This window comes from Lissotriton helveticus, chromosome 12 (genome assembly GCF_964261635.1).
Source record: "Lissotriton helveticus chromosome 12, aLisHel1.1, whole genome shotgun sequence".
NCBI classification, from domain to species: Eukaryota; Metazoa; Chordata; class Amphibia; order Caudata; family Salamandridae; genus Lissotriton; species Lissotriton helveticus.
Window position 1 is genome coordinate 50,308,418 of NC_136073.1, and position 15,530 is coordinate 50,323,947.

Here is a 15,530-nt window from a genome sequence, read left to right on the forward strand (position 1 = left end):
CAGAGACTTAACCAAGATGGATCCAGAGACTTAACCAAGATGAATCCAGAGACTTAACTAAGACGGATCTAGAGACTTAACCAAAGTTGACCCAGAGACTTAACCAAGAAGATCCAGAGACTTAACCAAGACCGATCCTGAGACTTAACCAAAGAGGACCCAGAGACTTAACCAAAGCGGACCCAGAGACTTAACCTAGATGGATTCAGGGACTTAACCAAGATGGATCCAGAGACTTAACCAAGATGGACCCAGACACTTAACCAAGATGGATCCAGAGACTTAACCAAGACGGATCCAGAAACTTAACCAAGATGGACCCAGACACTTAACCAATATGGACCCAGAGACTTAACCAAGACGGATCCAGAGACTTAACCAAAGAGGACCCAGAGACTGAACCAAAGAGGACCCAGAGACTTAACCTAGATAGATTCAGGGACTTAACCAATACAGATCCAGAGACTTAACCTAGATGGACCCAGACACTTAACCAAGATGGATCCAGAGACTTAACCAAGACGGATCCAGAGACTTAACCAAGATGGACCCAGACACTTAACCAAGATGGATCCAGAGACTTAACCAAGATGGATCCAGGAACTTAACCAAAGAGGACCCAGAGACTGAACCAAAGCGGACCCAGAGATTTAACCAAGACAGATTCAGAGACTTAACCAAAGCGGATCTGGAGCAGAACGAGTTGAGAATCAGGAGGAAGCCTCAGGAAGGTGCTGCCCAAGGACCTCCAGGCGACCTCCTTGGGCCGTTAGAAGAAGGATGAAGACTGCCTGATTCTGGAGGGCAGAGTTCTATGATTGATGATACATTGGGTATACCTGGTGTGCGGCAAGTTCATCCAGATTGTTTGTGGGCTGCTAGAAGGGACACGGAGATGGAAAGACTGCACCAGCCTGGCAGCGGGATCTCTGGTCTGGGAGGGACACATTGATAGGTGCACCGGCCTGGCAGCAGGATCTCAGGTCTGGTAGGGCACATTGATGGGTGCACAAACCTGGTAGTGGGATCCCTACTCTGGTAGGACACATTTATGGGTGCACAAATCAGGCAGTGGGATCCCTGGTCTGGTAGGACGCATTGATGGGTGCACAGACCTGGCAGCGGGATCTCAGGTCTGGTAGGGCACATTGATGGGTGCACAGACCTGGCAGCGGGATCTCAGGTCTGGTAGGGCACATTGATTGGTGCACAGACCTGGCAGTGGGGTCTCTGGTCTGGTAGGACGCATTGATGGGTGCACAGACCTGGTAGTGGGATCCCTGGTCTGGTAGGATACATTGATGGGTGCACAGACGTGGCAGCGGGCACTCTGGTCTGAGTCCAGTGTTCAGCACATCTCACAGTGAAAGGTCATGTTTCAGGGCCCTTGCTGCTGCTTCTGTTTGTTGATTGGCAGATGCATTTGTTGACACCCATCAGGCAGGTTTCACCATTACTGGGCCGCATGACTGAGTTCATGGAACAGAATGTGTTGTTGTGTAAACCTAGAGTTCATTCACTCCTTGAGCCCACCGTGACCCTAGGGGTGCCATGGCCGCCCTGATCTCTGCCTGAAGGCCCTCTGGCTTCACCCCAGGGGACCCTTGTGAGTGTGCCAGAAAAATTCACAGCCAGTGAACAGACAAACAAAAATCTTGAGTGGCAGGCTTGGAGGCGGGACCTGGCTAGCCAGGAGGAGGAGTGATAGGAGGGAGAAGCTTGGCCAGGAGGACCCGGATAACAAGCAGGACCTGTGGCAGCAGCAGGGCGGGGGTGACCAGGTGGACTAACAGTAACAGAACCAGGAACAGCAGGACTGGAGCCAGGGCCACAAAACCAAGAATAGTAAAGAGACCAGGTCTGGGAAGATAAAGACAAGGCTTCCATCCATCCAGAGAATAATACAAGTGGAGAAGAGGAAAGTGTGGCTCAATGGTTAGAGCGGCAGACCCTGATGCAGAGGTCTGGCCCGGACCAGGGTTCAATTCCCTGCCTCGGCGGGTCTTGGGCTCAAAAATTCCACGGACCTGATAACTCTCGCCTCGGTGCCTATTCCAACCATGGAGTCCCACTCTGCAACCTTGGGCAATAGCGTGCTTAATCTCCACAACAGACCCCACAACGCTAAGGATGCCTGGCTTCACCTTGGGGGTGCCCAGGAGTGGACATTTCACAGGAAAGCCAGGATGGGTTCCACAGCGGTATTCGTACAAGTGCCTTGAGACCCTTGCCGGAGAGTAGTGCGCTATACAAGTATCAATTTACAATTTATTTTACACAAACCAGGGCTATTGGCTTTGTCAATGGTTGTGAGTTGCATAAGATAAATAAGCAATAAGTATCACTTTACTGTATATAATATTAAAAAAGCTTCAGTTCTGAAATGATGAGACTGAAATAACTATAACGGGTCTCTTTGAAGTTACATCAAAGGCAGTGAAGGTGACACGGCTGCAGAGTTAAGATTTTTGTCACGCTGAGGGGGGTGGCTGAAATGGAGAGCCCGATAGGGACCCGTCTCGACACCTGCTTTTTAGAACTACCAGGGCTGAGCACCTGCAGGACCCGGCCCACTTAAAGCCCTGCGCGTTCCAGGGTTCTCACTGGCACTGCATAATCTACCTGCCATTGGTTCAATTCCTCGTGACTCCGCCCTTCGTGACTCCGCCCTCTTCTATCACCCTCATTTATGTGTTCCATTTCCCGCCCTGAATTGCACTGAGGAACAGAGACCAAAGGAACACGCCTTGCACTGTGCAGCAGGATGGCTCAGTGAGATAAGCACCTGCTGGGGAGATGCTACCTGCGGGCGACAGGTGTAAGCCCTGGGAGGGCTGAGTCTGTCTCGTTCACACTTCCCAAGTCCGATGGTAGGGACGGTGCTTGGTGACAATTCCCCAAAGCCTCTATTCTCCAGTGGGATGACCCCCAGGAAGGGCAAGAGACGCGGCCAGTAACTGCACTGAAGGTAGGTCACTTGTCCTGTTAATATATCAGCGCTACATAAAATACTGTCTGCATGTACTGCTAGCAAATGGGAATTCGCAGCTTGACTGCAGCAGTCAGGGCGCTAGAGGGGGCTGCCTGACATTGCAGGCATAGGAGAGCATACTATTGAAAGGAAAAAAATAACTAAAAGTGTCCTTATTGCTCTGGAAGCGGGAGCACCCAAACAGTAAAATATAATTTTGCCTGTTGCTCCCACAAGTCTTGCACCGGAGTTGGGATAACAGGGCTCGGGTTGCACCCTCAGGAACCTGACAATGATATGCACAAATAGTGGGTCCCTCACAACCCCTCTAGAGTGGAACTCTAGACTCACAACGACCCCCTAAACAAGATCAAGAACACGCCGTGGGTGGGGTAGAAGACACGGCCCCTGGAACACGCCTCGGCCCACAGAGGGCTCCTGGGGGCCACAATGACACCCACGCTGGAGCAGGGAGGCGCTGGCGCCCGGGTGCGCCGGGACAGCTCGTGCCCTGGTGTCCAAAGAGGGCCGCTGAGCACAGGAAGGAAGGTTTCACCTGCTCCAGGGCGGGTGTATTAGCAGCCCTAGCATGAAGGCATTAATGAACACGGATGCTGCTGCGCGTGACCCGAGGTGGGAGCTGGGCCCAGGCTCAGCACCGGGTCCTCCCGGAACGCAAGGCTTTCATGTGGCTTCGTCTTCCTGCCTACGGGCCCACGCGCGCACCTCGTGCGCAATCATCCAAAACAAAGCAGTGACGTTTGATGAGAAAACAGGGACGAGAAAGAGATACCCGCCTAGAGGCTGAATTGTACACCGTGGAACCCGAAAACATGAGAACAATTCCATCTCCCTGCCTGACCGAACTGTGTGATCCTGGGCACATATTTTATTTCACCAAGTTTCAGGTATACTCTTATCAAACATTTGTGACTTCATATACCATGTGCAACTATGCTTTCATGGGCGTGGGAAGTGTGGGGCGATATACCCCCCCCAGATTTTGAAGTGAGGGGGACAAGGGTGGGGGGGGAAGAGGGGACACAAGGAATTTCTCCTCTCCCTTCTGTTATTCCCAGGGCCATTAGCACACGAAAGGCTACCTAATGGCCCTGCACTTGACCTGCCTGCAGTCAAAGAGGCCGCCGCCCTCTGCCCTTTGTTATGCTGCAGAAAGGCTCAGGCGTTCTGGGAAGAGCACAGAAGGAAAACAAACCCTGTCTCTTTTCCTTCATGCCCAGAGAAGGCAGGGACAGTGTCCACTTCTCCTGATCTGCCTCTGGCACCTGCCCTCCTCCCCCTCTCTCTTCCTCCATCTCTGTCTCGCTCGTCCTTACCTGCAGATTTCAAGAGACAGCTCGTGTACTCTCTCTCGCCTCCCCTTTTCTTTATTTGTTCCCCTGTGAAATGGATCCAAAAAAGGTGGAACACTTCGGCTGGAAATTTCCTCGTTTTCTATTCAAAAGAAAAACCTCAGGAGGTAGAGAAAAAAATAATTAAATACCTGAAAAAGCAGTACAGCGTGGTCAGCAGACAGGCCAGATTGTTATTTACACCCACACACATTAGCCCCACTTTACAGCGTTTGCCAGTGAAAGCGCTACTTTCTTTGAACAACCTTGTTTTCCCAGGGTGGGGGAGTGCACCATTCCTAAAGGGGCTGCAATACCTGGTGGATGGGCGGAGTGGAAACGTTTAATATGATCGTTTTCCACAGCTTTTCTCAATATTTCACTTCAAAAGTATGCAATTGTATTATTAAATAGGCGGTGATTTGTATAGGGTCACTGGAAAGTCCACAAGGTTGTCCCTGTCCCCCTCACCCCCACACAGAATTTTAGTGTCTCCTGCCCCTGTCTGCTCGTGTGAAAATCTGCAAAGTAATTGCAAATTTGCTTCAATTTTTTGTATTTTATTTCAGGAGGAACACCATTCCCTCTATCAGATACCCCTTTTTCTGCACCCCACCTTTTTTAGGAGGGGGTGTGGTTCTTTCACACCCCGTATAAAGGTTTACTCCTGCCCATGTCAGGGAGGGGGTTGGTGAGTACCTGTAAGTTTGTGAGTTTGCACCAACCCACAGAGCATTCCATTCCCACAACCACCCCATCTCGCCTGCTCCCTGTCCCACCGAGTAGAGTTACTCACAGGAGTGCTTTGCACATTCTTCAATGAGTGCAAAACCAACGCCTCCATGCGCGCGCCAAACTTACAGACCTGAATATCGAGAGAATGAGGACCCTGTCATTCTGACCCCGACCTGACTGAGCTCACCCAGCTGTAAAAAGCAAATGTCAGGCCAGAGATATAGCGCCAAGAGATGCGCCCAAATATATACAATGTGGTCCCGCTGAGCCGGCGAGACTGTAAGGCTTATTTTGGATTCTTCTTTGTAAATCGAGGGACTGAAAGGCAAATAGAATAATCTAGGATTTTTAGGAATAGTTTGTGAAATAAAATGAAGGCTTCAGAGTACATTTGTTAAAGTAATTCACAAGAGACTTCCTCAGATAATAACATCAGAAGGAGTGATGGTAAAATGAAAAAATATATATAAACATAAATTATATAAATTTATGTAAATAAGAGCATATACCCTGACCTCTGACCTAAAGAGAATTGTGGCACAGTGCATAGCAGGCACATGTGACGCCTTCTGGTGACCAGAAAGCTGCATTAAGCAGTTCTCAGTCATAAACAGAGCTGCTGCCCGTGCAGGTTGGGTGCAGGGCAGAGATCTGACACATGCAGAGCCCTGGCATGTTCAGAGTCGAGGACAATCACAAAGGTGTCATAATCTGAGCCTCGCCAGAATCCAAACCCTGAATTAATGAGAGCTCTGGCATAATTAGAGAAGCTATTATCACACCTCTGATTTAATGAGAACGTGCCATACTTTCCTTAATGGCACAGGTGTTTTTTTTTTTTTACCTGTGAATCACCTGTGCCTTGGTATCTATTTTGTACAATTCCAAGCCCTTGAACTCCCCTGGAACAGGAAGCCCCTGCTCCCACTCTGGGCTCTGAGGCCTGGGGACACAGCTGTCCTCTAGGCTGCCTGCTCAGCTGGGGGGAAACAACCTTTACAACGCAACTTTTACAACGCACTACCATTACATCGAAACTTTTACAACGCAACATCCATTACAACACATGCATTTACAACGCATGACACTACAACGCACACCACTATAACGCATGCCATTACAACTCAGTCATTACAACGCATACCATAACAACGCATAACATTACCATCCAACACTTACCCTACTGTTGCACCCCCTGGAGTTAGAATAGTAATGTTTACCCCTACACTATCCAACACTTACCCTACTGTTGCACCCCCTGGAGTTAGAATAGTAATTTTTACCCCTACACTATCCAACACTTACCCTACTGTTGCACCCCCCTGGAGTTAGAATAGTAAAATTTACCCCTACACTATCCAACACTTACCCTACTGTTGCACCCCCTGGAGTTAGAATAGTAATTTTTACCCCTACACTATCCAACACTTACCCTACTGTTGCACCCCCCTGGAGTTAGAATAGTAAATTTTACCCCTACGCTATCCAATACTTACCAAACATGCAATGTAATGTAATGCATTGTAATGGTATGCGTTGTAAAGGTAATATGCGCTGTAATGGAATGCGTTGTAAATGTAGTTTTTAAAATTTCGTTGTAATGGAATGCGTTGTAATGGATGTTGCATTGTAAAAAATGCGTTGTAAAAGTGTACGTTGTAACGTCACACATCCCAGCCGGGCAGTGCAGTGACCACCAGTGGAGGCGGCCAAGGTGCTGTCCAGGACGCCGACCTTTTACTGGTACATCGGCCTTATTTGACCTTTTACAGGTACACCAACAAAATATAGTCTGCAGGCTGCTCAAGGCCACATAAGTGCTGCAATGCCAAAAGATTGACAGTTGCTATTTAAAACAACAACACACAGAGCAAGAGTAAGCTGGGCCAAGTAGGGGTCGGATTATACAGTTGCGAAATCAAGATAAGACTAACCGTGCCAGCCAGGGCCGGATTTAGGACAGTGCAACTGGTGCAGCCGCACCAGGTGCTGACTTTGGTTGGGGGCGCTGTGTTTAAAAATAACTATTGGTTTAAAAGCACATACACTTCCTTGTGCACCAGGTGGTTTTCAACAATAAAGTTATCAAGATAACTCTGGTGATCAATGTTCCTACTGGGGAGAGATCAGAGTTTTGTCTCGTTATCAGTTTTGGCTCATTGTAAAAAAAGCACGGAAGGTTAACGTGCCTGCTGCAAAGCATGTGTACCAGGCAGGTCATAGAACTGAGTGTGAGTGAACTATGAATAGTGCTTTAACCCCTCCCATGCTCGTGACGGAACCGTTCCGTCATGAGCCTCAGGGGGGGCTGTGCTGGTGACGGAACGGTTCTGTCACAGCCCGCTCGCCGCGCCTGCGCGGCGTGAATTCCGCGCCTGCGCTGACATTCTAAAGAGCGGTCGGGGCCGTGACGGAACCGTTCCGTCACAAGCACAGCTCACCCGAGGGCCGTGATGGAGCGGTTCCGTCATGAGTTCGGGAGCGCCGCGCGGCCCCGCCTCCCCATTAGCGCTGCGGCGGAATAGCCGCGCAGCGAAGGGGTTAAAAAATGAAATGTATGTCAGAGAGGGGCTATGGATAGACGAGGTGCATTATTGGAGAGTGGTAGGGGGTAATTCATGGAGAAGAAGGTCATGGGGGAATCGCCAAAAAAGACTGTCGTACCGGCGCCACCAGCCCTGAAGCCAGCCCTGTTGCCAGTCATACTCGAGGCAAATCAAAGGTCAAGTTATGTGGATGAGACAAGAGAGTTGCAGAGGGGGGACCTGAGAAAGGTAAGCAATAGTGCAGAGGCCAGAAGCAAATGACAAACATTGCAGAGTGACAAATATTGTGGAGCGTGCCTTTTGTGCTCAAGGCAGTTTATGTAGTCACTTGAAGTGTGCGGGGTGGTGTTATGGGCTTTTGGGATCACTACTTCTCATCCATCATCCCTACTTCTCATCCTTGCTTCACATTCCTACTGCGCATCCATCATTCTTCCTTCTCATCCATAATCCCTACTTCAAACACATTATCCGTACTTCCCAGCCCTACGCCTATCTCATCATCCTAACTTCACATCCCTACTTCTCATCCATCATCCCTAATTCTCTTCCATTATCCCTTCTTCTCATCTATCATCCCTACTGCTCAACCATCATTCTTACTTCTCATCCATAATCCCTACGTCTAACCCGTCATCGGTACTTCCCAGCCCTACTTCTCTTCCATCATCCCTACTGCCCATCCACCATCCCTACTTCTCATCTTTGTTTCGCATCCCTACTGCGCATCCAACATTCTTACTTCTCATCCATAATCCCTACTTCTAACCTATCACCCTTACTTTACAGCCTTACTTCTAATCCACCACCCTTACTTCTGATCCCTACTCCTCTTCCATTATCCCTATTTCTCATCTCTGATTCTCATCCCTTCTGCCCATCTATAATCACTACTTTTTATGTGGTTTTATATAGCGGAAACTCGACCTGAAGGTATCAGAACGCTTTACACTGGCACCAGTTGCGTTACAGATGGACACATTCATTTTGTTAGGCACGGGGAGATTAAGTGATTTGCCCAGAATCACAGGATGTTGAAATTAAATAAAAATAGGTACTTATAAAGCGCACGGCTACTCCACAGAGTGTTCCGGCGCTAAAGGACCACCGTTCCTGCAGCACGCTGTTCCTGCCTCAGTATTTTTTTGTTTAAGCTCACCACATTGAACCAAGTGTCAATCGGATGGCCAGCCTGGTGATTTTAATTGAAAGGCCCTTCACGGTCTCTTCAAATTTCCATTGCTTGCATACTTACTATAATCGTTTCCAGTAACTCTACTTTTAGTACTACTTGATGTTTTGATTCTCCTTTCTCACACTTTACTGCACCTGATTATGGTTGTCTCGCGAGGTGTCAGACTTATGTTCCTAATTTGAGTAATTAAGCAACTTCATTCCAGCACCATTGGAGTTATGCAATGATGCCGCGTTTTCTGCACGATTATGGATTTGCAGCATAAACTAGCCGTCTGCACAGGTTGCAGATCTTAACAAAAGTAGTTTGTTGCTCAAATGGACCAAAAGTTTCATTAAACAATACTGCAGTAGGATGTTAAAACAAGCATTGGCATAGCCAATAGGTCTCGCCTTTGGGACCTTATAAGTGTTTAGTTATCCAGCACAATATCCTTCGTGCAACAACATCAACTGTTGCATGGCTAAACACTTATAAGGTCCCAAAGGCGAGACCTATTGGCTATGCCAATGCTTGTTATTGCTGGACTGTTTAGGCACTAAGGAGGTAGTGTGTGTGTGGGGGACGGGGCAACCCGGATAATTGAGAGTGTGGAAAAAAGTGGTATGGCTGAATTACTGTGGGGTTAGAGGCAGGATGCAAAACTTGGGTGGGGGCTCGATGAAACACAGAGGACGGGAGAGGGGGCAGAAGACACCATGGAGGGAAGGAGGGAGTGAGTGGCTACACAGGGAAAGGGGGAGTCAGGTGGTGACAACAGAGTGTGAGAGGGAGGGGCTTGGAGCAAGCACACGGAAAATGAAGGTGGGAGGACCTAGGGCTGGCTGACGACAAGGCAGGGTGGAAGGAAAGGGCTGGGGCAAGCAAATGATAACCATAGGAGGGAGGGGCTGTGGGCAAGCAAACAGACAGCTGGGAAACATCCTTTACAATGACATTTTTTCCACGCATTACCTTTACAATGCAGGTATTACAAGGCAAGTCGTTACAACGACTTGCGCTGGAGGGCGCTGTAGGATTGAGAATAGTTTAATTTACTATCCAAAACCTTCCCTACTATCCACGGGGACTGGAGTTGGAATAGTAAATTAAACTATTCACTATCCAGCGCCCCCCAACGCAAGTCGTTGTAACGACTTGCGTTGTAAAACCTGCGTTGTAAAGGCATGCGTGGAAAAAGCATGCGTTGTAACAACATACATCCAGAAAGCTAAGGACTGGCAGGTGGGAGAAACACAGAGTGGGGGTAGGTACATGAGGGAGACAGCTCAACAAGAACCACTATTGTAGAGTGCTCAAAGACAAAGAAGAAAGTAGCACCTTAAAAAACAAGCATTTCCAATGCAATAGGTCTCGCAATTGTTAAAGTTAGAGCTGCTGGCGTTGAAAATGACAATGTTTTTTTACTTTTGCTTTTTCAAACCAACGGCAATAGCACTATGTACATATAATGAATCCACTGCAACTTCTAGGCAAATCGCGTAAACGGTAAAAGAAGTCTGTTTTTCCCCAATAGGTCTAGTTTATTTATTTTTTATTTCTTGGGAACGAAGAGATGTTGACATCGCTAAACATTAAATGGCAGCACCCTTTATTTTCCATGAAACTGTCACTCCCACACGTTAGGAAGATGAAGGAAGAAGGGTGTGCCAGCACGGGGTGTCACTTCTTCGGAATGGGCCAACCAAGTATAGCAAGGACCTTCCCTTCCTGCTAGCTAACTCCAGCAGTCTTTAGTCACCAGAGACAATGGGCCATTGACAGCAGGTGCTTCTGGGTAATCACCCTCCATCAAGGTCTATTGTGCTCTGTGTTTGCATTCTATGTAAAAAAATTTAAAATGTGGGTGTACTTGGAAAGCGCACTGCGACTCCATGGAGTATCCTGGCGCTGAAGACTGCTGGGGAACCCGTCCTGGTTTTCCCTGTGAGATGGTCCCTTTCTGGGTATCTCCAAGGTGAAACTAGGCATCCCCGGCGTCTGTGGGGGGCCATTGTAGGGATGAGGCAAGCTTAAGCCCAGAGTTGCCAAGTGTGTTCCCTGGTTAGAGTAGGCACCGAGGCGAGAATTATCGAGTCCGTTTTGACCCTGGTCCACGACCCTGCCGCGTCTGGAATTGAACCCTGGTCCTGGGCCGTTCTCTGCTTACGGGTCTGCCGCCTCTAACCAGTGAGCCACACCACTGCACTCCATTCTATCAATCGGGAGACACTCGGGCTGAGTGGAAAATGTCTCGAGACGACTCTCACTGCTTAGAGGGGGTCTTGTGCAGAGCTGGGAGGGGGCGGCATATATGTAACACCTGGGACTAGCCAATTGCGTAGATGCATTTTTAGCGATGTTTTATTAAAATCATTTGATAAAATACTATCTAAAATACAAGTTGTAGGAGTAATGTCCAATGGAATCATTTTACAACATAAAATGCATTTTATTTCGAACATAGCTTTCTCTGCAATCAAAGCAATACCATTGCAATGTCAATCCTGCACCCTATAGGTATATTTTGCCAGTGGTGCAAATTCAAGCTTAGAACTCCAAAGAATAAAACATAAAAGATTCCCAGTGAAATAATCAGTAGCGCTCGATTTGCGAATATTTAGACGTAAGTGAGAAAGAATGTGGCCTAACCGCTAGGGCGGTTGACCTCGGAGGTGAGGAACCGGGTTCGAGTCCCTGGAGGGACTCATTCTGTGATTCTGGGCAAATCACTTAATCTCCCCATGCCTCACAAAAACAAGATTATTCAGTAACAGAATACGCTGCATATTTTTCTTTCTTTTGCTACATAATTTAGTGAAACCTGTGCACGTTTTGGTCCAGGCGCAACTCTGATGGCCCGTCCTCTATGGAAGACGTTTTATGAGGCGCATGATAGTTAGGAGCGTGCGGTATAAAAGGCGCGTGACCGTTTCTTCACATAAGCATGAGGTGCTGTTACACGCAGTTGCACACCAACCTACCTTTTCCTTTGGATGTTATCTAAAACGTTTGAAAGGCCATCTTTTTTTCTTCTGCATGTTAAGTGACAAATCACCTCCACATCCCACTCCAATTAATGGAATTTAATGAACCGGTTCTGATTACATGATTTAAGCTTAAGAAACCACAACAGTTTGCTCTGCGAGCCTTCACAGGCCTCACCGGCACATCCACGATATCATCATGTACCTACCTACACACGCAGGCTCTGCACCGTCCTTCCCTCCTCTGCAACTCGGTCGCCCCCTTTTTCCATTTCAACCGAGATGTATGACCGAATAATTCCTGCAGAAAATTAGAAAGTGGGTGTGCAGGAATATAATGCACGGCCGTACATCATCGACATTAACCCCTTGCGTGCTGATGACGGCCCCCCTTCGTCATGCATCACAGTGTTCGTGTGCTGATGACGGCTGGGGACCGTCATGAACCTGCCAACTCTTCGCAACGGCCGCACAGGTTCAGAATCGCGGCCGCGCCCAAGGGGTTAAGCGGTGGGAATGTGATTAGCAGCAAGCTGCTTGTGACAGGGGAATGAGATGGCTGTCAAACACAATGACATGGCGAGAGGTTCGGAAGGTGCACGGGGTAATGATGCAGCCGGCGGGGCGCTGTGACAGGCGGCCACGGAACACATCAGCCATTATAAATTAATTCATTCAAGAGACGCCGTGCACGAGCACAATCTCCAGTCCTGGTGGGCGGGCCTGAAAGGAGACAGGAAGTGGAGCAAAAAGCCTCACTGCAAATCAAAGGTGCGCGTTTAACATAAAGTGTGATGCGTGCCAATGAAAAGCAGTGGTGGAGCTTCCACCCCACTGCCAAAAGAAAACCGACAATAGATCTCGCAAGCGAGCAGCGCATTGGCTGCGACGCTAGGCGAGACCTAATGAACCCCGGAAGGACACAAGTAATGCGTCCATCCTCTAGGGGAGTCACAAACCCACAGAGAGGAAGGAAACCTATGGCAGCTGACCACTGAGATGTAGGGAAATTAGATTTGCAATCAAGCCAGCCAATAGTAGGCAATGGGCGACCTCTGAGCTCACTGTTAGAAAAAAAAGGTCTTAAAGATATAGTGCATACACTGTTAAGGCGAGACCTAAAATGCCTGCTGAGTCTTACGGACTGCCACACAGACTGAGCAATGGCAAATACAAAAACTGGAAGTGCCTCTTTATTGTTGATTGGTGAGTTTGTGTGTGTGTTTGGGAGTGAGGTATTCTGGATGGGCATACGTAAAAAGGAGTCAATGGGCCGATAAACACATGCTTTCATCTACGCACTGTATGACTCTTTATTGACTCACTTATCCTTACATTCATTGACTTTCTTGAACTCAGTCATTCACCCATCCACAATAACCCAAACAAAATCACCAATCACTGAAGAGGCTCTGTCACATAGAAGCCAGTCATATTGGTTTTGACTATGTTTGTTTTAAGTAATATTGCTGTACTATAGGGAATGACAGCTGTGGGTTTGAGGATATGACAGATATGTTTGTCTCCATAAAATTACCACTGGGCCCGCTATCCCGCTATCCAGCAATCAACCATGCTCGCGGATGTGATCCCTGCCATCGAGCTGTCATTCAGGAGGCTGGCTGAGTGAGTGAGTGATACACACAGGTTAATAATGACACATCTGTGGGGGATACTCTGCCAACGTATATGGTTATGTATTTTGTTGACAGTGTGCTTATTGACTAACAGCACACAGAAACTAACTCCTTGCCTTGCTTCAAATGTGCCACCATGGCCTAGTTGCAGCAAAGCAAGAGTTAGTGTCGATTGGCAATGGTGTGGGCGCCTGTACCCTCTATTCTGTAGGGTTTCTATGGAGCTGGGCATTGAGTTACAGTCAGGAAGTCACAGAAAAGTGAACTTTTAGTGCACTGGATACCTTGATTGGACACATCAGCTATAAGCAAAGAGCGCGCAGCTCTCAGAGCAGGGCGCGGAGCATCAGCTATAAGCAAAGAGCGCGCAGCTCTCAGAGCAGGGCGCGGAGCATCAGCTATAAGCAAACAGCGCGCAGCTCTAAGAGCAGGGCGCGGAGCATCAGCTATAAGCAAAGAGCGCGCAGCTCTAAGAGCAGGGCGCGGACCATCGGTTATAAGCAAAGAGCGTGCAACTCTCAGAGCAGAGCGCAGAGCATCAGCTATAAACAAAGAGCACCCAGCTCTCAAAGCAGGGTGCCGGGCATCAGCTATAAGAAAAGAGCGCACACCTCTCAGAGCAGAGTGAGGAGCATCAGCTATAAACAAAGAGCGCACAGCTCTCAGAGCAGAGCGTGAAGCATCACCTATAAGAAAAGAGCGCACAGCTCTCAGAGCAGAGTGCGGAGCATCAGCTATAAGAAAAGAGCGCACAGCTCTCAGAGCAGGGCGCGGAGCATCAGCTATAATCAAAGAGCGTGCAGCTTTCAGAGTGCGGAGCATCAGCTATCAGCACAGAGCGTGCAGCTCCCAGAATGGAGCGCAGAGCATCAGCTACAAGCAAAGAGCGTGCAGCTCTCAGAGCAGAGCGTGAAGCATCAACTATAAGCAAAGAGCGCATAGCTCTCAGAGCAGGGCACAGAGCATCAGCTATAAGCATAGAGATTGCAGTTCTCAGAGTAGAGAGCGGAGCATCAGCTATAAGCAAAGAGAGTGCAGCTCTCAGAGCAGGGCGCGGAGCATCAGCTATAAGCAAAGACCGCCCAGCTCTCAGAGTAGGGCGCGCAGCATCAGCTATAAGCAAAGAGCGCTCAGCTCCCAGAGTAGAGAGCGGATCATCAGTTATAAGCAAAGAGCGTGCAGCTCTCAGAGCAGAGGGTGGAGCATCAGCTATAAGCAAAGAGCTTGCAGCTCTCAGAGCAGGGCGCGCAGCATCAGCTATAAGCAAAGAGCGCTCAGCTCCCAAAGTAGAGAGCGGAGCATCAGCTAAAAGCAAAGGGCGCTTAGCTCCCAGAGTAGAGAGCGGAGCATCGGGCTATAAGCAAAGAGCGTGCAGCTCTCAGAGCAGAGCATCAGCTATAAGCAAAGAGCTTGCAGCTCTCAGAGCAGGGTGCGCAGCATCAGCTATAAGCAAAGAGCGCGCATCTCCCAGAGTAGAGAGCGGAGCATCAGCTATAAGCAAAGAGCGTGCAGCTCTCCGAGCAGAGCGCAGAGCATCAGCTATAAGCAAAGACCGCCCAGCTCTCAGAGCAGGGCGCGCAGCATCAGCTATAAGCAAAGAGCGCTCAGCTCCCAGAGTAGAGAGCGAAGCATTAGCTATAAGCAAAGAGCGTGCAGCTCTCAGAGCAGAGAGTGGAGCATCAGCTATAAGCAAAGAGCTTGCAGCTCTCAGAGCAGGGTGCGCAGCATCAGCTATAAGCAAAGAGCGCAAGCTCCCAGAGTAGAGAGCGGGGCATCAACTATAAGCAAAGCGCGTGCAGCTCTCAGAGCAGAGCGCGGCGCATCAGCTATTAGCAAAGAGCGTGCAGCTCTCAGAGCAGAGCATGAAGCATCAGCTATAGGCAAAGAGCTTGCAGCCCTCAGAGCAGGGCGTGCAGCATCAGCTATAAGCAAATAGGTTGTGGTCTGTCGGCTTAAACTGCCGACTCTGGTGCTGGGAACCAGGGCTCGAGCCTCGAGGTTGCGTCCACATCCTGTGATTCTGGGCAAATCACTTAATCTCCCCGTGCCTGAATGTGTCATGTAAATACGGTGCTGATGTAAAGCGCTCCAATACCATCGGATCGAGTTTGCGCCATATAAATATTCA

General features: G+C 48.8%; 1 protein-coding gene across 1 annotated transcript in view; it reads left to right on the plus strand.

The window, feature by feature from the left end:
- Positions 1 to 2,731: 2,731 nt before the first annotated feature.
- LOC144799709 (monocarboxylate transporter 13-like) overlaps positions 2,732 to 15,530 on the plus strand; it is a 119,420-nt gene continuing 106,621 nt past the window's right edge. Inside the window, exon 1 of the mRNA XM_078671214.1 lies at positions 2,732 to 2,968. The gene's annotated coding sequence lies outside the window, so the exon portion shown is untranslated. The remainder of the gene's footprint in view (positions 2,969 to 15,530) is intronic.